We start from the raw sequence: 22,158 nt of genomic DNA on the forward strand, positions 1-22,158 counted from the left end.
ACCACAGGCTTTTAAAGCCACCAGCTTGGTTGTCAAATTAGGGGACAAAATGGTGTGCTCCTGTTTAATTGGTCAGAAAACAGAGGTGCACTTCAGCAAATCTAAAGATGAATAGTCTGAACTGTGTAGTGAAACTTAAGTTAGATTAGTCTCGCTTTGACTGACCTTCCTCCACAGCGCTGCGGAGGAGGGTCTGGCTAGTCCACACAGCATTCAGGGATGGGAGAAAAACGTGCTCTGGTTTATTGGCATTTCTTTACACCAATCACAATCGTCTTGGGCGGTGCTTTATAATTACTTACTTATAAAACTATATACACACTAAAAGATGGGGAAAGTCCAAAAAGGCATAATAGGGGCTGTTTCACTTTAACAATTCGAGGTCAATGCCCAACACTAACCAATGACATCATAATCGATAGAACCGATGGGTGGAGCAACAAATAATGAATCCAAGTTGTAATAAATCATAGTTTTAGCAGCCATGTTCTTGCTTTCGCAGCTTTAGCTAACTTCAAACTAAGTCCTATCTACTTCCAAACGCCATGAGCCCAGTGCGGTCCCAGGCCTCTGTTCACTAACAGATCGCATTAAGGCTTGGCAGCAGTGCTGCTGGGGTTAAAGAGATACTCTGACTCTGTGTCAGCTTCTACTTAGTAGTATCCCGTTTGGCCTTCTCCCCCAATGTTGCTTTTTGTTCAGAAGCTCCATCTGTTTTCTTTAATAATGTATGCGTTTTGAGTTTGAAGAAACATTATATGTTGCAATAAACTACTAAGACTGCTAATTTTGGACCACCGCTTTTGCCCTTCCTGCTGACAAACAAATATCCCCACCCCACCACCAGCGAGCGTCCCTCTTCCCCTGTGCCTGCAGCCGAGCCAGCGTTTCCGGGTGTGTAAGCAGATCACAGTTTTAATTGCCTCCTGTGTGAGGACTGCTTGTTGTGCTGCGCCATGCCCCGTTAACGGAGGATGAGAAGGCTGAGTGGTGGAGCAAGCCCCACGGTGAAGGCCTGCCTTTCATTGAGAGCCCTCCAGCTCCAGGAAGAAATGTCACCATCAGACACGTTCCACTGATTCCCCTCATTAAGACTCATCCTTCCCAGCTTCCTTTGCTTTTAGCGCACACGTTCCTCTCAGTGCTCAAATGTGCGTGTATGTAATTAGAAAAGCCATGTGCATTCTGCTGAATTTTTACTGATGTGTGTGTGTGTGTGTGTGTGTGTGTGTGTGTGTGTGTGTGTGTGCGCATTTCTTCGAATGTGTGTGTGGTTAGCTGAGGCCGTATGCCGTTTTGATGTTTTCTTAAAAACGAATGAAATTATAATGAATACGTCAATGTCACACAGGCCTTAACGACTGTGGAAATAAATTATTTATCAGTGTTCATCACAGCAACAGGGACTCTAGCCAAAGTGGGACTAAGATTGATCAAATTTCCACATAATACGTTGAATGTGAGAGAAAGCAGCTTTGAGAATGCTATTTGCTTATAAGAAGCGAGCCGTTTGGCACAGTCCCCGAGCAACGTGCCACCATGCAGAGCAGCAGCAACAGCGAGAGAGGTGGACGACGGGGCCCGAGATAACTTTAGTGAGCCACTGTCACAGCTGACTTTGTTCTCAGGAAGAGAACAAAGAGGGACGAAAAAAAGAAATGTCGCCATCCTCTTTCAAAGGTAGGAGGGGTAATTTGCCAAATGTGTTATCTCTGTTGGGTATGTCCTGTCTCAACTTTTAGCACATTCTCTACTCTTTTTCTTACCTGGCAAAGAAGAAATTATAAGTAGTGAGACTTTGTTCCTCGAGCAGACACTCCCACCCAACTTGTATTTTCCGACCAGACATTAACTTGTGCTATCCATATCCACTTCCAGATGTTCATATCCAAGTCACTTTATTGCTCCCATCCTAAATCTGCTGCAGTGTTTCATCAGATTCCATGTAAGTATGCAATGAAATGTTTTTCTTGTTACTATTTCTATATGAGAGCGCTGATCAGAGAAATCCTCTGTGTGGTGTTGGGGGATTTTACTCAACAGCCGGCAAAGCCTGTATGTGACGGCTAAAAATCTCATTAATACGCCTCTCAATGACGGTCTAAATACTGTTTCTGAGGCTTCCCCATGATGTGTCAGAATTCTGAGGGGAAAACCCAATTATTTTTTTTATTATATAAAATGGTCAATCTTAAATTATGAGGTAGACGTTATTATCGCAAGCCCATTCTTTCTTACTGAAGAACTGAAAATGAGTCACATACTGTATGTTTATTTGAATGTCTAATGTCTTTAAGCAAAAGCATCAAAATAGACGTCAAAAAATGCTTAAAATGCCTGATTCTCCTTGGCTTTTAAGGGGATTAAGCCATTAAAGGGTCGGTACACCCAAATTACAAAAAACATATTGTGTATTTTGCATTTATTGGCAGTTTAAAGTAGAGCCAGACAGAAAACATGAAGAGAGGACATGGAGTGTGACATGCAACAAGCCAGAATGGAACCAGGGATGTTGAGATTACATGGTGTGCGCCTCAGACCACTAGGGCAATGGGACGCCCCTAAGAAAGTATTCTAACTGACCCTTAGTTGTACGGTTGATTGTATTTGGATTTCGAGATATCTGTCTCTGACATGCAGAAAGTAGTTCCAGTGAAGACTGTTCATGGTGGGTATTGGGCAGTGGTGGCCTAAAGGTTAGAGAAGAGAACTTGTGAGTCAGTTCAATCCCCAGACCGACAGGATAAATCTGGGTTGGGAAGGTGCAAGAACAGCGCTTGTCCCTCCGTCATAAGCACCACTGAGGTGTCCCTAAGCATGGCCCTAACCCAAAACCGCTCCAGTGGAGCTGCTCAGTGGCCAGCAGATCAGACGTGGTGTACTGGGCAGCTTCTAGGTATGAATGTTAACTGTGTGAATGTGATCAGGGCGTTCCTGCAAAAGAGAGGCTTCCTCTCAGTGAACCTTCCCTGAATAAATAATAGTTAAAAAAAAAAGAAAATTAAATATTGGGGGGTATTATTATTATTATAGTATCAATACTGTTAGCCCTACAAATTCCATTCCGCTCCATTGTATTACAGTGGAGGCAAAAATCTCAACAGATATTCAGATTTAGATTCAGAAAAACAGAAAATCGTCTTAGACGTGGCTCAACATACAGTGCAAAAACAAACTCGGACAGTAAACTAATGCTATAACTTATTAAAAATAATTTACACAGGGTAAAAATGACAATATATGTGTGTAAAGTGGCATAGTGTTAGTGTGGGTGTATCTCCTCAACACCTGGGCAAATGAAACTAAAACATCTGGATACCACTAGATGTAAGTGTGAAAATGTGTTTTGCTTTGGTGATCTGGGTGCACCGACACTTTAAGAGATGCCTTTCGAAAACCAGTCAGGAGTCTAATACCTGCCAGTTAATTGAATCCTATTAGCAGTGTTTGTGTAGGATCAAAGTCAGAAAGTAGCGGAGCATACTAACTGTGCTGCACAAAGCAGTGAAGCAGCCAGAAGAGGCCCTGGAGGGAGATTAATGGTGTAGACCAGTCTGAAGTGCTTGTGATGGACCCCAGGTACAACTGTCCAACCTACTCCGCTTATACACCGAGTACCACGGCCCTGACTAATAGCCTGCGCAGCCGACACATCATATATAGGTCTACATAGTGATGGAGAGGGAGGAAAACACAAGCCTCTTACATAGCATTTATCCTGGAGAGGGAGACATGAATTAGAGCGGCAAGACAGAACCAGTGGGCTGGGTGAAGAGCCCTCAAACAGAAGCACGAGAGAGAAAGAGCACAGCCAAAGAAGGGCGGGAATAATGAAAACAAATCACAGATAAGGGTACAACAAGAGGATTCATGGAAAACGAGTTTTTTGTCTCAAAAAGCAATACAGTATCAAACAGCAAGAGGTAATCAAAGAAGACTGAGATGGGGATGGGTTTCCATTGATCACACGGTTCCTTTGGAGCTCTCAGATAGGCTTAACTCTATGTACAGATTGAACAAAAAACTAATTTGCAATTACTCTTACAAGGATAACATAGTGCAGGGCAGAGCCGCAGCTGATTCTAACCAATATAAATCAGTATACAGTATATGGATGGCTGCCAGTCTGAAAGATTGCCTTTCGCTGCTCATTCAAAGAACATGAACTGTAAATGCTACTGAAACCTCCATTAATGAGAGACCCTTGGACTTCGCCTCTCATAACTGATGCTCTTTTTTCTTATGTTTCAGGAAAAAAAGATTTTTCCTGCATGTGAACTACTATTTCTAATGTAAATGTTTCCTTCACACACAGAGCACTCTTGTTGTCACTCATCTTCCCTTGCTTAAAACTAAACTTACTTAAAGTAATAATCTCATAGATTTTCATTTAAATAGATGTCTGTTAAGTCAGTATCTATCGCCGAATGACGATGACATCGTCTACATCACAAAAATAACGATGACAATGGTGATTGGGCCTATGACCCACTCAGCTGCATCTCATGTTGCTTAAATTGCCTCCTCGAGTCCTCCACTTGCGAAATCATGGGGAGGAGAGAGGCAACGAGCAAATGTGTTTTTAGAGGGATGAGACGTCCTTTCCTCTGAAGCGTCACATGAATTCCTCAGCTGTATGGGCGGAGTTAGCAACTCCTTCATCTGCACGGCTTCGGGGAAGGCTGCTCTCGTGTATCCTCGCTCATAGCTCCTCTGTGATCCCTCCTCGATGTTCGCTCCTAGGCCCTTGGGGCAGAAATAAGAGCTTTGAGACGGCCTTCACCGAGGAGTGACAGAACAACTTCCGGTTCAGCAGAGGACCAAGTCGTGGTCGAGGAGCTATCAAATAAGAGCCATGAGATGCAGCCCCACTGATGAAAGCCCTTGCATTTGCAGTATTACAAACTGGGTGTCTGTGGCCACTACAGCTACTAAGATTTATCGACTAGTTGTCAACTATTAAATTAATCGCATCGTTTGAGTCAAAGTCAAAATTCTCTGATTCCAGCTTCTTAAATGTGAATATTTTCTAGTGCCTTCTCTCCTCTGTGACAGTAAACTGAATATATTTGAATTGTGGACAAAACGAGACATGAGGACGTCATCTTGGGCTTTGGAAAACACTGATCGACATTTCTCACCGTTTTCTGATGTTTTATAGACCAAACAACTAATCGATTAATCGAGAAAATAATTGACAATGAAACAATCGTTAGTTGCAGCCCTAGTGGCGACATTCCCAGGAAAAATCACAAGCGTCGCACAGTTAGTGACGCGTTTCCCATCACCCAGCAGTGGTTGGTCTGCCAGAGAGGGTAGGCGCTAAGACTCGCTCTTCAACTCACTTGTGTGTGAATCGGCGTACTGTTTTTTTCCAGGCCTCTGCTAGCATTGCTGATTTCACACAGGCGGCACTGCTTTGGATCTCTGGTAGCGAGATCCAAAAACACACCTGCAATTCCCTGTTATCGCCATAAGTGGAGCGCCAAAGGGAACGAAACGGAGATATTCGAGATTGCAACTTTAAACTTGACTGGGTGAAACCTGACCAACAAAAATCTCACCCTGTGCTGATATGGCAGCTCTGTTAATCTCACTTCCCATTGCATTAAAGCAAACTCCACAGGCAAAGCAGCTAATATTGTGTAACCAGCAGCAGAGCTCTGCCGGCACTGCTTTAATCAGAGCCTCTCAGACACAGCGGCTCTGCTGGGACTGAGGATCCAGGATGTTCTGCCGCTGCTTTTGTTTGGTTTGAGATAAAGCTCCGCTGCTGTGTGATTTGCATTTGAGCGTGTGCAGGCAATGCATCAGACCTGACAAGTTTACTTACGTTTGGGGGTGGGTGGTGGTGGGGGGGGGAGGGGAGAGACACAGCTGTACAGCTCCTCAATAGTGAGCCAGCAGAAGAATAATCCCAACACCACTGCTTCATAGACCATTAATAACAGCCACTGCTTTTTCAGAAGCCTCACCAAGGAGGACAAGAGGGAGTGGGGCGAAGAAGACGAATGGGTAAAAGAGTGGAGTAGTTCTATTACAGAGAAACAACACTCGTGGTAAACTAGATGGTTCGGCCAGTATAGGTTATTGATTGACACTGCCGAAAGCAATACGCAGTATTCAGACCAAAGTCACACAGAGTGACACTGAATTATATTCTTTTTAACCTGAGCCTGTATTGAGATCATAAATGAATACACCGACTAGAACTGAATCACAGACACCAAAGGCCAGATGCATAGATGATGCATACACACAAAAACCATGTATACGCCACATTAAAGCTGCCCGCTGGAGTCAACAAAACAGAAGTTATGTTTACATCACCAAAATCCACTGTGTGGATCACTGAGGTCTGACAAAGCTGATTTTCTTTGTCATAAAACGTTTGTGACATTTGTGATAAGACATTTTTTTACATTCTTTACTCATTACTTACTTCCCCCCTGCCTTTATAGAGTGCTGCACGGATGATGTATTTTTGTAGGCCAACCCGGAAGTTGGCATTGTTCTTTGTATTTATACTGGTTGCATTATTTTATCTCCAAGTATTTGTGTTCTTTTCATTTCACCCTTTATTGTAAAGCAGTCTATTTCCATATAAGTGCTATAAACTAGATTTCCTTTTTTTTACAAAAATAAGTGGATAATGAGAGCCTTTAGTACATGTGTTCTAGAACAGTGCATCTAACGTAAAGGTCTGTCAAGCTCACCGTCTATGGAAGAATAAACCTTTACAATAAAGGGCTTTTAAAAGATATTATATTATAATTCATTATAATACTATAAGCGCTATAAGTAGCAGCCACAGTGTGTGATAATGGCCGTGCATCCAATGCAACATGGGGCAATCAGTGGAATTGTATTGAAATGCAAACAGGTAATTATGGGGTGGTTCCTTATTCATGCATGGTTATCTAAAAGCCAACATCAGCAAATCGACACATAACTTGGTGGCTGATGTTACTGAGACTGCCGAATATGATAGCCTGCGTGAGTAAACAGACTGCGTATGTGTGGGAGATCGATCAAAATAGACTTGGCGGAGCTACAGCTGCAGTCGTTTATCATGATATGGCGATTTGACTGGAGATATCCAATCGTGTTATGACTGATGGACTGAACCACTGTGCTCTTGTGACCTTTACAATACTGTAAATGTAGAGTAAATGGTCTGGTAATTGCTATATGTCTGTCCAACCTGAGACAAACCTGGCCATAAGTCTCCATTAAATGAGGATGAACTATGCCTCCCCTAAGCTGCAGCCATGTTTCTCATGCACACCCTCTTTCTATCCTTTCTGCTTTCTCCTACCATCTTGGTCGAACCAGCCATATTCTGATTCACTAGATTGGGCAGAAGCCAATCACGGAACCTATCGGCTATCGGCCTGACAGCGATTAAGCCTCTGGAAGCAAGGGCCAATATTGCTGGGGTTCCGGTGTATCCAGTCGGATATCCAGGCCAAGACTTCCTTTTCCATGCGCTGGTCATTGTTTACAGTCCAAGTCGATAAATTATCTAGGTCTTTTAGGTCCTGGCTAATTTCTATAAACAGATATCTCTGCATATGAACGCAGACGCATGTTTGAAAAAGATAAATCGGCGTCTGATGATAGCTGATGCGTTTCGAAATGGGCTGTGTTCCGCCTCTTTTGCTTTTCACACGACTATTTACCTGCATGCAACCAAAGCCTGCTCAAATGTGATAGGTCAATACTACTTGGAGTAAAACGGAAGCCAATCCAAAATCTACTGACGTTGCCTACATATTTTGTATTCATATGCAGATATCTGTTAATAGACATAAGGCAGAAGCCAACATGAAAGGACAAGGTAAAAATCTATCTACCTACCTTTTCCCTCTAACTGCATTCTGCACACTCGGGTTGGTTAGGCAAAATTGGCACTGGAGGGCATATGCTGTTGTGTGAAATTGTTTTATTACCGGTCCATGATGGTTCCAGTCCCTAACTGCAACTCAGAAAAAAAAATCCCAGTAGCCGGGGTCAGCCAAGGCCAGTACTTTCAGAGGCCAATAACGCTCTTTAACATCTGCCAGTATCTTTAGGGAAGGTAATAGATAGATTGTTAATGCCCCGTAGCACAGAGTAACCACGGTCTATACCTGCAGTGGTTGATAGGGTTATTGACACATGCAGCTAAATGAGTTGCACCAGAGAACTGGATAGGAATTTGCTACAGTTAAAGGTCATTGATTACCTAATGTGGTTTAAATTTAACTAGTTTCCTGTTTAGAAACGGATGGAAAATCTGTCTTTCCACAGTTTTGTTCCCCAAGTATCAGTCTAACCTGAGCCGACACTGCAGCACAGATGAACTGGTCCGTGTACAGAGAGATTAAAGGGTCGGCTGCATGATATACCAGCAAGCCAGATAGAAAATAGATAGCTGCAGAGAGAAAGGGCTCCTGGGTAAGAGATATACTTCACCCTTTGTCAGCGTGGTGACGCTGTATAAATTCTTCTGCAAGCTGTTTATTTAGTTGGAAAAGATAACCACAAAGCACTCGCTGCGGACAAAGCAGGCACTTTTCATTAGGCCAGGCTCTCTTCTTTCATTTCTCATTTAATCTTTCCATTTCCCCCCTTCACAGAGACATCAATGACGGAGCTCCATCTCCCGCAATCCCCACTGCTTAGCCAGTTAATGCTATTGTTAGAGATGTCATGAGGAGAGGGGTGCATGAATAGACGTTGATGAACAAAAACAGACCTTGTTCAACGAGGCTCAAATCAGCCTAATTAAGAAGACTGAGGGCTTTTTCTTTCCTTTAGCACCTGCATTACAGCACTGGGTCTCTTCACTGATTGAGAAAGGGAGGAAAATGACACATACGCTCAAACTTCTGTTATATATAAAAATGTAATCAAGAGTGCTGGAGGAGACACTTTTTCCCCATCTCGCGGAAAGCCACTTTAAGTGGTTATGTCAAGTCTTTTATGTCCCCTGCGACAGTGGAATATTCATGTCAGGAGTGACCTAAATGCATTGGTTGAAAGCTTTACATCGCCGTTCAGTGGTAATGTATTCATATTGGAAATAATTGCTGTCTCCACGCTCAAATTCTTCCTTGCCAATTAGAAGCGACATATTAATGAATGGGCTTAAAAAATGTGATTTGCTGAGGTGCTTCTCCACTTTAAAATCAACCATCCGATCCTGATCACTTAAAAAAAAAAGAGGGCTCCAAAATAGCCTGCATCCATCTGCTGCATGTTATTTGCAGTTATGGTAATGGCGTGCATAGATTTACACAACATGTCTGATTGCATGATGTCATGACAACCAACCGCCCCGGCAGCTTTGATGTTGATTTCCATACAATCAAATGGTGAAAAAAATGAATGCTTGGAATTGCTCGGAGCAGAATGAACTCAGTCATGTGAAACCCCAAATGAAGAAACAGCTCTACTGCAGCAAGACTGTGATGGTTATTTATTGGCGCCTTTCTTCCTCATGCTGAGCGCAGAATATGTCATGCACACACTCCTGGTATTCACCGTGGGGGGGTCGGCCACAAGAACAGGACTCTCAGTGAGCCATTTATTATTAATTTTTACATGTTTTACAAAGAAAAATCAAATAGGCAAGGGAAAGTGCCCAGAATACCAAGCGATACGATTAGAGTTGTTCCCCTACCGATACCAGTATCTGAAATGCCTCTCATAAAATGATGGTATCGGTAAGTATGCTAGTCTACGCACCGATCCGATACTAATTTAGCCCTGAAAAACAAAATCTACTTTTAAGTAGTTTATTCATGTTCTTTTTAGGGCTGTCAGCATTAACGCGTTATGCGATTAAAGGCCGACCATAACGCATTATTTTTTTTCATTTATTAATTTATTTTCACTTCACTCGGCTTTGCGTCGTGCCTAACAGGCTACTATTTTGACCCTTTGCCGCACTTTGCCATACTTCCTCGTAACACATCCTGCTGCTGCAGGCTGCAGGCTGCAGGCATGATGGAGGAAGAGAGCAGCAACGAAATTCTGAATGGCGCTTTTTATTTTCCAAAACTCCCAGACGGGTCGAAAGCCATATGCACATTGTGTAAAGTTGAATTAATATATCACAGAAGCACGTCAAGCTTGAGCTACCACCTACGAGCTAAGCATAGTCGTACAGTTAACGTGACTCAGGTTGATGCTAGCAGGCTCAGGCAAAGCACTATTTTGGAGAGTGCTACTCGCCGACCTGCAGATGAAACCAAATCCCAAAAAAAATTACTACTGCTCTTGCAAAATGGGTGGCAACTAACTGCAGACCTGTCAGCATCGTAGAAGACTCGGGTCTTAAAGACGACGTTTGGCATGTTCTGACCAGTCTTATACATTGCCGTCGAGGGGGACAGTAGTTTCACGCACGCATACACAGCCTGTACGACACGGAGAAAGCAGCCAAACTGGAACTGCTGGAAAGTGATGCAAGGTGATCACTGGACGTCAGTGAGTAATCAAAATTATTTAGGAGTTACTGCACACTATATTGTCTAGAGTTAGTAGTAGTTTAAAAACTATATATGTATACTTTTTATTTTAATGCACTGGTATCCGATTTGTACTCGGAATCTGCCAAGTACGCAACTTCTGGTATCTGAATCGGTATCGGGAAGGGAAAATTGGTATTGGAACATGTCTAGATATGATGCAGGGGTCCAGATGACAACCCTCCCCCTCTCCCCTGTCCTCAGAGCTCCACAGGCCCCAACCCTGCTGCTGCTGCTGGTCCCCTGGGTGCTCCAGCTATTGAGCCCTGACCTCCGTTACTGAGACGGGGCTCTGACTGCACAGCCTCCCTGCTGTCCCTATTCCAACACACAAACTGCTAGACAACACCCTTTACAGTAGCACACCTCCCCGTGTATGCAAACAGTGTGCTGCAGGGCCGAAGACTTCCTAACTTTCTGACCGGATCCTCACAATTCAGAAGAATGGCTCTTGTGAGTGTTTTACTATTATATACACTCTTATTACTGATACATTATGGGCCCCATTAAGGCCCCAGTGATGCTGTTTTTGAGGCAGATGTGATATTAATGTTGGAAAGAAAATAAATCCAATATATATCAGTCAATTTTCATTTTTGCATAACATTAAAAAAACCCATTTCAGATGATTCCTCAAATGTACTCATTAAGCAACAGTGACCGAGATACTGTTTGTGCTGTGCGGGTCATTTTACTTTTCAGTGCTCTCCAGTGGAAACACTAAAATTGACACTAACTACAAGCATACATGTAGAGCAATGTCTTTGTATCTGTTGGCCGACAGCAATATGTCTTTGATGAGCCAATATCAGCAAGTATGAAACACCGGTATTGGCCAGTGGTTGCCATAGGGATGGGTGAGAAAATCTTCTAGCTCATTCCATATCTCGATAACGATATAGCGTGTTTTCTAGTAATTATATGAATAAATATTCTATATGAAATAAAATAAGGCTATTTTTGTATGTTCCTGTGTAAATTAAATACTGACAATTTTTTTTCTCATTGTATTTAACTTTAGTTTCAGTTTTAAGTGAAATTATAGAGAAGAAATGAGTAAATATAGACCGTTTGTGCATGTTGTGCCCTCTCCTTGTTAGCAGAACAGTGTTGTTTGCTCCAGCTTCGCTCCCAAGTGCAAGGACACGAACAGAAAACATTGTCCAAATGATGTAAATTTTACTGAACACAGTTTGGCCGCTGGTTTTTCAACATTGCGATCGTTTTTTTTAAGATTATTGTTTTAGCAGCTGCTATGAATGACAGGAAATGGGGGGGAGAGAAAGAGGAGATAACTTGCAGCAAAGGGCCGTGGGTTGGAACCTGGGCCGCTGCCAAGGACTCCGACTACTTGGGGCGCACACTCTACCCAGCTAGGTAGCCCCACGAATAGCCATTTCTATATCATTTTGAAAGGTTTGCATGATTGTGATGCCAAAATGTTTCAAGGAACTGTGTGCTGTTATGGAGTCACCATAGAGGACGATTTGTGTTCTGAGCACCTTGTTGCATCAGAGCCAAATAATTCAGCACTCTCTGCGGAGGCTAAAGAGAGAGTCACCTGGTACTGTTCCGAACTTTAATGTACTGAGCATGTGCAAAAAAACGCTGCCACTCTGAAATCCAAAACTGTCAAAAAGTTAAACAAAATACACAAGCCCAAAAGGCAGCTATTACCACAATAGCACTTAAAAATCAGCACGCACGTGCACTCACATTTGTGCACACAAACAATATGCTAAAGGCATAATAGGGCACTGTAAACATGGCGAAGAGAGCCTCTTTTTGAAAGAGATCAGTGCTCCTCGGAGAGAGTCACACTGTCTTTGCCTCGACTTAATTACAGCTCACACCTCCCCTCTCACTTTGCAGAAGAGAGAAGAGAGGGCTTTGATTCAGACGCCCTGTGGAACACTTGATCCTTTCCTTCCGGTGGCATCGTTTACTCCCTTTTCTAAGCCCTTCTGTCTTCTGCTCTCACTTTTTATTTTTCCTCCCGCTTCTGCTGAGGATGCATCGAGCACCCTTCTGCTAGCAGCACAAGGTGACAGCACTCAGCTGCACATGGAAGAAGTGTAAGACACGGAAGCACAAAGTGGAATTCGGTAACAAGAGGCTTTACATCACATTAGGAGCAGCACTTCCTTCAACACCATACACATTTAAATGAGCCCTCGTAATAAGAGGCTTAGCTGTGAGAGTGCTGTCCATTATTAGGAGAAATAATTATTACCCAAATGTCCAAGACGCAGACATAATTGCACTTCAATCTTTTAGTAGACTTTTTTTTTAGCTGCTTAGTTCCAGCAGATGGGGAAATAATGCCTGCAGTTATTTAGAGCTAACCTTGATTTCTGAAGAGGAAAGCTGGAAGGGAGAGAGAAGAAAAGAAATAAAGTAGAAAGCGTTCATTTTCTTCAACAACAAAAAAAAACCTCTAAATGCTCCTCTTTATTCGAAAGGCGCCACACAAGGCAAGTTTCAGGCCAAAAACTGCAAACGAATAGATTGAATTTACTCTTTGAATGAATATTCATGCACCTTGTATTTTTTTCAAGCTGTAACATCTGTAACTTTTGAGCTTAATGAGAAACAAATGTCACTTAATGAAGCTGCCGTGTGAGCATATGTGCTTCTTTTGGTCTGCTTAAGCATTTAAGCGAATAGGTTACCTTTGCTGAAAAAGAAGACAAAGTGGCAATTATGGAATAATGGTAAATGTAGTGTGACAATAGAGATGAGTCATCAAGTTAACATAATGACTAACTAACATACAGCACCATCCATCTAAAATGTGCTATGATTAACTAGAATTAGACACAATAAGCTACAGGTCATATAAGACCAAGAAAGGTTTTATCAAAAAAATAAACCCTGAGCATATTAAATTGAGAAAGAGGTTATAACCAGGTATTAGTTATGAGTACAACTGACAGTGGGTCTAAATGGAGAGATGTCACCGAGGTTTAATGTTCTCTGTAGCCTAACTAGGGTTGGGTGTCGTTTGGTTTTATTCTCATACCGGCAACATCCGTACTCATAAACAACAAAGAAGAACCACAAGATGGCAGAAAGGTTTTCACAACAACAACAACAACAGCCTGAGTTTCTTGAGGTGCACTTGAATGCAGCATGAGCTTACGAGCTGCAATTGAACGCACCATCAAGTCCCGTGGGTGTTGCTTCTCAGACATCCGTGGCAGTAACCATGGTGACTGGTAGCAGCTATTCTCCTCTGTGTCTTTAGCTGCAGACTGTACGTCCCAGTGTTGGAATCCTTTCCAGTGAAATACAGTCACACATACGGACCATTTAGCTTTTAGCATTTTAACGGCATTTAAGCCAGCTTCTTTCTAACGGTACGCTAATGTTACCTGCTGCCAAGTGTAATGTTAACCAGCGTAATGGGCAGCGATGCTTTCGTTGCCTGTACCTTCCGTTTACTATCCCTAACCCTTACCCTCATCAGACGGCAGAGCAGGAATTTCAGTAGCACTGAAATGAGGCCCCGAAATTTCCCTCACATTCGGTCGGTTTCGGTACCGAACATTAACAGCAGCCTTTTATAGGGAACAGGGAACTAGGGAAAACAGGAGAGGTTCAAAGGTCTCCGCCCCCCCCTGCTTGAAAGCCCTGTGTTTTAGGACCCATCCATCCAACCCCAACCTCTTCCCTGCAGGGCTCTGCACGGTCTTATACAGTGGCAGTTATTGTGGTGCATACAGTAATAAATACGTGGTATACGTACAGATTACAGTGCATTACTTTTCGTAGCTATATGTACGAATGGTTCATGAGAACAGCCTGACCAATGATAGGGCACTACACAGGTCATCTTGTGACACATGCACCGCAAAGCAGCTAATTTCCCTGTAAATACACCATAGGGTTAATAGAAAGCAGGCAACGGTGTTACTATTTTGCATCCACTATGTAAAGAATTCAGTGGAATATGGTTTTCAATCCATGCTTTGGTTTGAACAAGAGAGAAAAAACACCCAACAGCACTACACGAGTCGTTTCCCCAGACCAACTCAGCCAGTCACAATGCATTCTTCACAGTGCAAAGAAAGTAAAATTTAAAAATTATCATTTGTTTCACGTTTGGAAGAAAAATGAAAAAACAAGGCTTTCTGATCCCTGTGGTATCTTTTCATAAAAACAAAACCACCTCATTATGACAGCGCTGCTGTCGTTTAATGACCTCATGATGCATTATCTCTGGGAATTCACTGCCTCAACATATCCAAGTGTTGCTATGTGTAAAAGTTTCTAATTAACTGACATGCTAATTAAAGGCAGATTTATCTGAATCTTACAAAATGACACTCATTGAAGATAAACGACAGTCTTTTCCACTCTCTTGTGCCCTTCCAGACAGCATTCTAAACACTTTTTGTCGCTTCACAGATTACTGCCCTTCGCTAAGCAACAAACAAATATGTAACAACTGAGCCTGGCATGGACAGCCGCTCATGAGATATTGTGTCAAAAACAACTGGGAGCGAGGAGGCGAGACGGATATGTCTGAGATATAGGCTCCGCGGCAAGTCCTGTAATTACCACAGCAGGGGGCCTGCTCAACTCGCACTCTTGTGTTCAGTGGGCCGGCCTTGACACCTTCACAAGGGCCCTCAGAAACTATAACGCTAACGATGATGTCAGCTCTGTCCCCCACCCCCCCCCCCCCCCGACACACTGCGCCGACGAATGATAACCTCCTTCACGGGGCAGTATAAGCTGATAATTAGGTGCTTAGCCGTGGTCATACAGAAGTACAGATCTGATATGCAGGCCTGTCGAGTCACAGGGGAGGAGGTAAAAGACTGCAGAGCAAGGTTAAAGAATTACAAGGGCTGGGTATTTGTGTTGCATATTAATGGTAGCCAATATAGAGGCCAGAGCCCACAGCCCGCATGGCCATCTGGGCGGAGATAGTGACCAACTGGGAGTCTGTAGAGGTTAACTAGAGCCTGTGTTAGTGTGTGTGTACGTTTATAACAGTGTGTGTGTGTGTGGACATGCAGCGCCCATTCACATGGGCATACGTGCGGGCATGCACACAAGCTTATGTCTGTCTTCGGAGCATTAAGCACAGAATGAAAGTTTATGACATGGTAATATCCATTATGATACTTAAGGCGCTGTTCAGATAATATTTTAAAGCTCTCAATCCATCACTCGGACCGGACCACTGAGGCCCCTGCTGACAGCAGATCCCATCCTTATTTAATATTCACACTCTAAAACAGCTGCCAATATTTTACAAGGAGCAGCATCCAGGCTGGGCCGCAGAGCAAACACATCAGTTTGTTCTTCATTTAGCACCACTTGGCATCTGGCCTTTTTAAGACAGGACACACGGCCGTATAACAAGGTGGGCCAACAGCTCTAAACAGAAGGAAATAAAGTGTAACCTTAACTGATCTGCAATCAGGACATGTTCACTGACTCACATAACCTTTGGTTGCAGTGTCAAGTGTGAGCAATTACGTGTCTGTAAGTGAGTGTGCTATATCAGTGGTTCCTAAACTTTTTCACGTCAAGGACCCCTAAACTGACACCAAATAGACCACGGCCACCCATTTGATAATATTTTCATCTCAGGATTTTTGCTTTTGGATGTATTATTACAGAAAGTGTATGAATCACCAATAACCAAAATAGTCATACATTCTGTCATCGTTACTTATGGATGGTATTATATTGAAAGTAAATTAATTTTGCTGGCGACCCCCTGTCACTCCCTCAAGGACCCCTGAGGGGCCCTGGATTCCAATTTGAGAACCACTGTGCTATACTGTATAGTTCATGTTTCCAAAGGACAAAACATATGTTATTTTTGGCACCAAAAATAAGCCAATAGCCATTTAATATCTTTAACTTTTAACAACTGTATGCCCAACATTCTAATTTGATTTTTATGGTTGTGGATACAAATATTTGGGCCATCATGGGGCAGATAGCAGCTTTTTAAAAGGACCCATATTATGCTCATATTTAGGTTCATACTTGTGTTTTGGGTTTCTACTAGAACATGTTAGCATGCTTTAATGTTCAAAAAAACATTATTTTATCATACTGTCTGTCTAAATACACCTGTATTCAGCCTCTGTCTGAAACACTCTGTTTTAGCGCCCGTCTCTTTAAGCCTCCGTCTCCTGAAAAAGCCGAGTCTGCTCTGATTGGTCAGCGTTTCCAGGTCTTCCTCATCTAGTTATATTTTATGTGTATTTTTCTTATTTGTTGTGATGCATTGAGCTGCTGTGACGAGTGAATTTCCCCATTGTGGGATCAATAAAGTCAATCTCATCTTATCTGCGCTCTCAGCGTTTCTGCACCATCACTGCAGCCGGGGAATGACTGTAACAGCACTGCAGCTTCACTTTCTACCTATATATAGTATAGTTGTGGAAAGTGGAAGGGAAGGAAAGGAAAGGAAACTGTTTTAACACTGGTACCACACCGTTCTATCTACACAGAGCCAACTCTGATGTGTGTTTGTGTGTATTTGAAGACACTGTGTCCTTTCAAGGTGAGGCACTGGGAAAATTGCCAACACTTTTGCAGGGAGCATAAGAAAAGATCGGCCATTGCTCAGGTGTTCTGTGTCAGTGGGCAGAATGCAGCGAGTGGCCTCCCATTAAACATCCAACCCCTTAACCAGGGATCAGATTGGCTCTCAAGCCTCATGCAGTGTTAACATTATATCAAGCTGCCGACTGGGAGAAACACATTAGCCTTATGGAGGTAATTACAAGTGCAGAGTGAAAAAGCCTTGTGTAGTGTTGCTAATGCCAGGGTCGGATTAACTGTCCAGGGGACAGATATTAGATTTGGACTTTTTTAAATTAATTACTACCAAAGAAATTGTCTGAATAAAAACTGCAAACAATGAGGTCGGTGGATTATCTTGAGTAATAGGGACATTGTTTCTGAGAAATACTGTAGATGTTGCTTTTGAATTTTTTTTAATATAGCTTTTCAATAATTTTAGCAATTCCATTTGCCTATATTGTATCGTGGCAAAGGCAGAAATATATTATCTCAAAATGTCTACCAAAAAAGCAACAACAAAAGAAATTATCAAATACTACTAAGGGTGCTTGACAAAATATGTTTTGTATTATGGGTGACCATTGAGCGACTGAATGATTATTGATCCATTGATGATTCTTAATTTGATCTCTTTCTCACCTGAAGCTACTTATCTAGCTCTAAAATATAACCAATAACCGTCATTTCTAAAGTAACGAGTGACTAAAGCGGTCAGATAATTGCAGTGGAGTAAAAAGAGTTCAATGTTTCATGGAGCAAACGTGGCAATAAAAGAAACTAAATTTCAAGTACAAGTATCTGACATTTGTACTTAAAGGTGTAGCCGTAGGTAGGATTGTGAAGATCCAGGACTTAGCCAAAAAATTTGAACATCAACAACTTCTCAGTCCCTCCCCCCTTTCTGCTAAAGCCCAAAACGGTCTCCAAACCCCTCCCCCCACAAGTGAGAATGAATGTGTGAACATGAGCAGTGATTGACACGCAGTTAGACACCCCCCCTGGCCCTGATTGGTGCATCTGAACAGGGAGCTGTGGATTTTTGCAAATCACACTACAGGCTGTAGGTGGTGCCAGAGGAGCCAGATTTTTTCTTAAACAACCTGCTTCATGTAGTTCTACTGGAACATAGGGTCAGTTTCAGCAAATATGACAGAAAGTTAGTTTTATAAGTCTTACCTACTGCACCTTTAAATACAGTACTTGCGTAAATGTTCAGTTACACTCCTGCCTACCTAAACACATGAGTTGCAGCGACAGGATGCCGTTCCATTTCTACCTTTCCACCAGAAAGAGCTGAACAGCTTCCGAGAAGCCCAAGGAAACTACAGGAGTCAGAGGGAGCCACGAGCAGATGGCTTCGCTCAGGCTCTGGTGCACGGAGCCAAGTAGAAAGGACCCTCGAAGCCCTGCAGAGCAATCATGGTTGATAATGACCATCGGCTTTCTGTGTAGAAGTGTGTATCGTTGGGAGGAGAGCGGGGACCCAGGAGTGCTGAACCATTGAGGAAATGAGTTAGGGGGGACAGGGAATTGGGGGAGCTGTCAATCTGACCTTGATTCTGGCTCCTACAAAACTAACCCCTGGGCCTCCCAGCACTCTCACCACCCCCGGGTCCTCTTAATCACCACATGGAGGCACATTACTAATCTTAACAGTTTACTTCGAGAGCAGTTAAGGCCTTCGTTTCCCTCTTTTCTTCCAAAGCTTTCATCTGTCAAGCCAAGCTCTCTCTCATCTATGAGCAACTGCTAACTGAAAAAGCAAAGTCAAGCCTGTGTGTGTGTGTGTGTGTGTGTGTGTGTGTGTCCACCCTATGAAGAGAGGTGTTTGTAAGTGAACACGAGACACAGCAGAGATGAAACAAGCGTGCTTGGAGGAGAGTAGCTTTCGGTAATCTTGGAGAATAATGAAAAACAGCATTAGCACAAAGTCTCCCAGAGGCTAATGAGCCACCCCCACCTCCCTTAGCACTGCTTCTACTGAAGCCACTGACCACTTTGTTGGCCTAATTCAAAGGGAAATGGATTGGAGCAAAAAAGCGAGTTTGTATGGAGTCTATACAAATAAGCACGGAAAGAAGAATAAAAGGAAATGTTTACTTTATCAGGCTTTCTTCACACCTCTCACAACCACTTTCCTCTTGCTGGAAAAAGAAGCAGTATAGCATAATGCACGTGCGAGATAAACATGAGCCTCGGGGCTGTTCTTTACATATTGGAGATAAATAGTCCTTCTCCCATCAGGACAATCTGTCTTTTGTAAATTGTTTTCAGAAACAACCATTAGGTGTTCCTTTCCCTGGGCTAAATGACACTAAATGGCAAATTTAATGAGTACAACAGAGAGAAAGAATTAAGTATCACCTGCCACAAATAGAAATAGAAATACACAGAAATGCTTGTGGGCCTGCAACAATCCCAAGGTTATTCCAGCCATTGTTGAGTATTAGCCAGTGGGGTCCAGAGAACAAAAGAGGGAGCATTACTTGGGAATCATTAAGTTAACTTGGTTTTCCTTCATCACATCATTCCAATATATTTATCTGTTCACTTCAATATCTGGTCCCATTAAAGCCAAACTTCGTTCGGATTTCAATGATAACCCAATCTTTTTTTATTATTCATCCCAGCAGTCGTTTTGTAAGGGCAGGAATCCCATTTTTCAGAGGTTGCAAATTGCATTTCAGCATGAAATGTCATATGATGAGATCTGCAGAGACTGCAGCTCTCTGCTCCTCAATGACAAAATTAAGGGCTTGTTTTGACTGGGAAGTGTGTGTGTGTGTGTGTGTGTGTGTGTGTGTGTGTGTGTGTGTGTGTGTGTGTGTGTGTGTGTGTGTGTGTGTGTGTGTGTGTGTGTGTGTGTGTTGGGGGGGGTTGCTATTTACTTTTCTACAAGTCATGTAATTGATATAGAGCCCATCATCCCCTGTGGACTAGAGCTAGACCTTTAATTTGGTCGGGCCTATATATCAGCTGATATTAGTTTATCAGTGTGTATGTCAGCCAATAAATCTAACTCAAAGAGAAGGAGTCTCTCTCTGTCTTTCTATTTTCTTGACAACCGTTCATCCGATCATCTTTACACTATGCGGGTGTATAGCTGAGGACCCAAGGAAGTGCAGTGTCAGGTGTGAGCTCTTAAGAACAACGGGATGAATGCATTGTAGTGGTGCGTAATGTACACACTGCGTAGTGTATTGAGAGGGGACCCCTATTAACGGCGTGCTGGGTACAGCTCGCTCGCCATCACTCGCTACTAGTCTATATCCACGACGTTCCACTTCCGAGATTGCTCCGGTGCTGCTGGGAATTCCGGCTCTTTTTAGCCGGATGTCTGTTACCTTCCTCTTTCTTTGTGTTGCCGTTCTAACCTCAGGTGGATTTCTGAGGACTATGGTTAACTGCTCCTCAGATCTCTGCAGGGTAAATCCAGACAGCTAGCTAGACTATCTGTCCAATCTGAGTTTTCTGTTGCACGACTAAAACAACCTTTGAACGTACACATTTTCCACCAAAATAAGTTCCTTCCTGAGACTATTTTGCAGTGGCTCCATCCGGCGATTGTGATTGGTTTAAAGAAATGGCAATAAACCAGACCACGTTTTTCTCCCATCCTGGAATGCAGTGTGGACTAGCCAGACCCTCCTGCACAGCGCTGTGGAGGAAGGTCTGGCAATGCAAGACTACTCACTATAGTACATTCAAGAACAGATGAGGTAAGAGAGACCAGAGATGTTACATTGTAGCAAACTCAAACATCTCATGCATCAGAATCTTTCGGAATGAGCGCTTTTGTTCCCGGAAATAGCCTGGTCCCAAAATAGCTAGCTGTTAGCAAATGATGTGTTTACTCTAGCTTTACTTGGGGACGCAAATATGTCACGGCAGGTGTTTTTCTCAGGACCCAAGGAAGCAAAGTGTCTAGTGTGAAGTTGTGTGTATGCGCGGCCCTCAAAAAAACTGCAAGCAGCACTACCGGAGGCCAAGCAATCGGCCCGTTCCGAACAAGCATGTTTTGAACAGGCACTGCACTTGTAGTCTCAATTATGGGACACAGGAAGTGTATAACAGCTTTTTTTTGCACATCAATTGCAATTTTTTAAGACTTTGTCCTTTTCTCACATTGTTTACTGCGCTTTGTTACAATTAACTGCCTTTGTGTATTTCATAGGGGTACTCCACTGAGTCCCTAGTACATGTCAAGCTCCACAAACACCTACTACTACATATACTACAATTCCTACAATGCAACTTAATAGTTTCATTAGAGCCAGGGGTGTCAAACTCAATTTCACTAAGGGCCACACTGGAAAATAAATTCACATCAAGGGTAAAACCTATTAAGTTTATTCAAATGCTTTTGTTTCATCGAAAAAGTCAAGCATCTTTTACTGTATTATATAGATGTATCTCATATAGCCTTCTCACTTACAGTTACAGTGGTTGACAAAAAGCTGCCCCAAAAAAGCCATCAAAGAAAAAAGGTGCCAAAAGAACGTCAGAAAATGCGCCAAAAAACGCTAAAAAAAAAGCGTCGACAAAAGTGACAAAAACTTCAGAAAAAGCTACAAAACACTGAAGAAGCTACAAAAACTAGGTGGGCCCAAAATTTATTGTGAACCTAAATTGATATGTGGGCCGGATTAAAATCTGCCAGGGGCCAGATTTGGCCCGCGAGCCTTGAGTTTGACACATGTGCATTAGACCCTCTATTCCTGGTAAAGGCCCATGTCTCTCAAACTCCCTGTTTATAATGCAGGCTTGTTGTAATGAATTAAAAGTCTCAAGCCCAAGTTAAGATCACCATGATGACATCACTACGACATCATCAGTGTTATTTTATCAGACTTGACAAAGCTCCACCAGAGCCACAAATGACATTACACAACTGTTTTCAAAGATTGTGTGAATGTGCAAAATCAGTGGAGAGCCCCTATTTTCATGACATACACATAGTCCTAATGTGCAGCTACTGATATTTCTGATGCTATTTGAACATCTTGAACGGACAGAAAAGCTTTTTGTAATTGTTGTTTGAGCCTGTTCTTGTGCTGCAGTCATGCTGAAACTCTTTCCCCTT

General features: G+C 42.7%; 1 protein-coding gene and 1 long non-coding RNA gene across 7 annotated transcripts in view; both read right to left on the reverse strand.

Annotated features, from left to right (window-relative positions):
- The window catches only part of LOC116035679 (receptor-type tyrosine-protein phosphatase U-like), a 237,639-nt gene that overhangs the window by 177,382 nt on the left and 38,099 nt on the right, over positions 1 to 22,158 (reverse strand). The gene's annotated exons all lie outside the window — the stretch shown is intronic.
- Positions 600 to 13,666, reverse strand: LOC118493305. The gene is made up of 3 exons (XR_004895296.1): positions 13,607 to 13,666; positions 10,259 to 10,263; positions 600 to 609 (listed from the first exon to the last, which is right to left on the reverse strand). It is a non-coding gene; the product is annotated as an uncharacterized LOC118493305 (long non-coding RNA).

Source organism: Sander lucioperca, chromosome 16 (genome assembly GCF_008315115.2).
Source record: "Sander lucioperca isolate FBNREF2018 chromosome 16, SLUC_FBN_1.2, whole genome shotgun sequence".
In the NCBI taxonomy this organism is placed as follows: Eukaryota; Metazoa; Chordata; class Actinopteri; order Perciformes; family Percidae; genus Sander; species Sander lucioperca.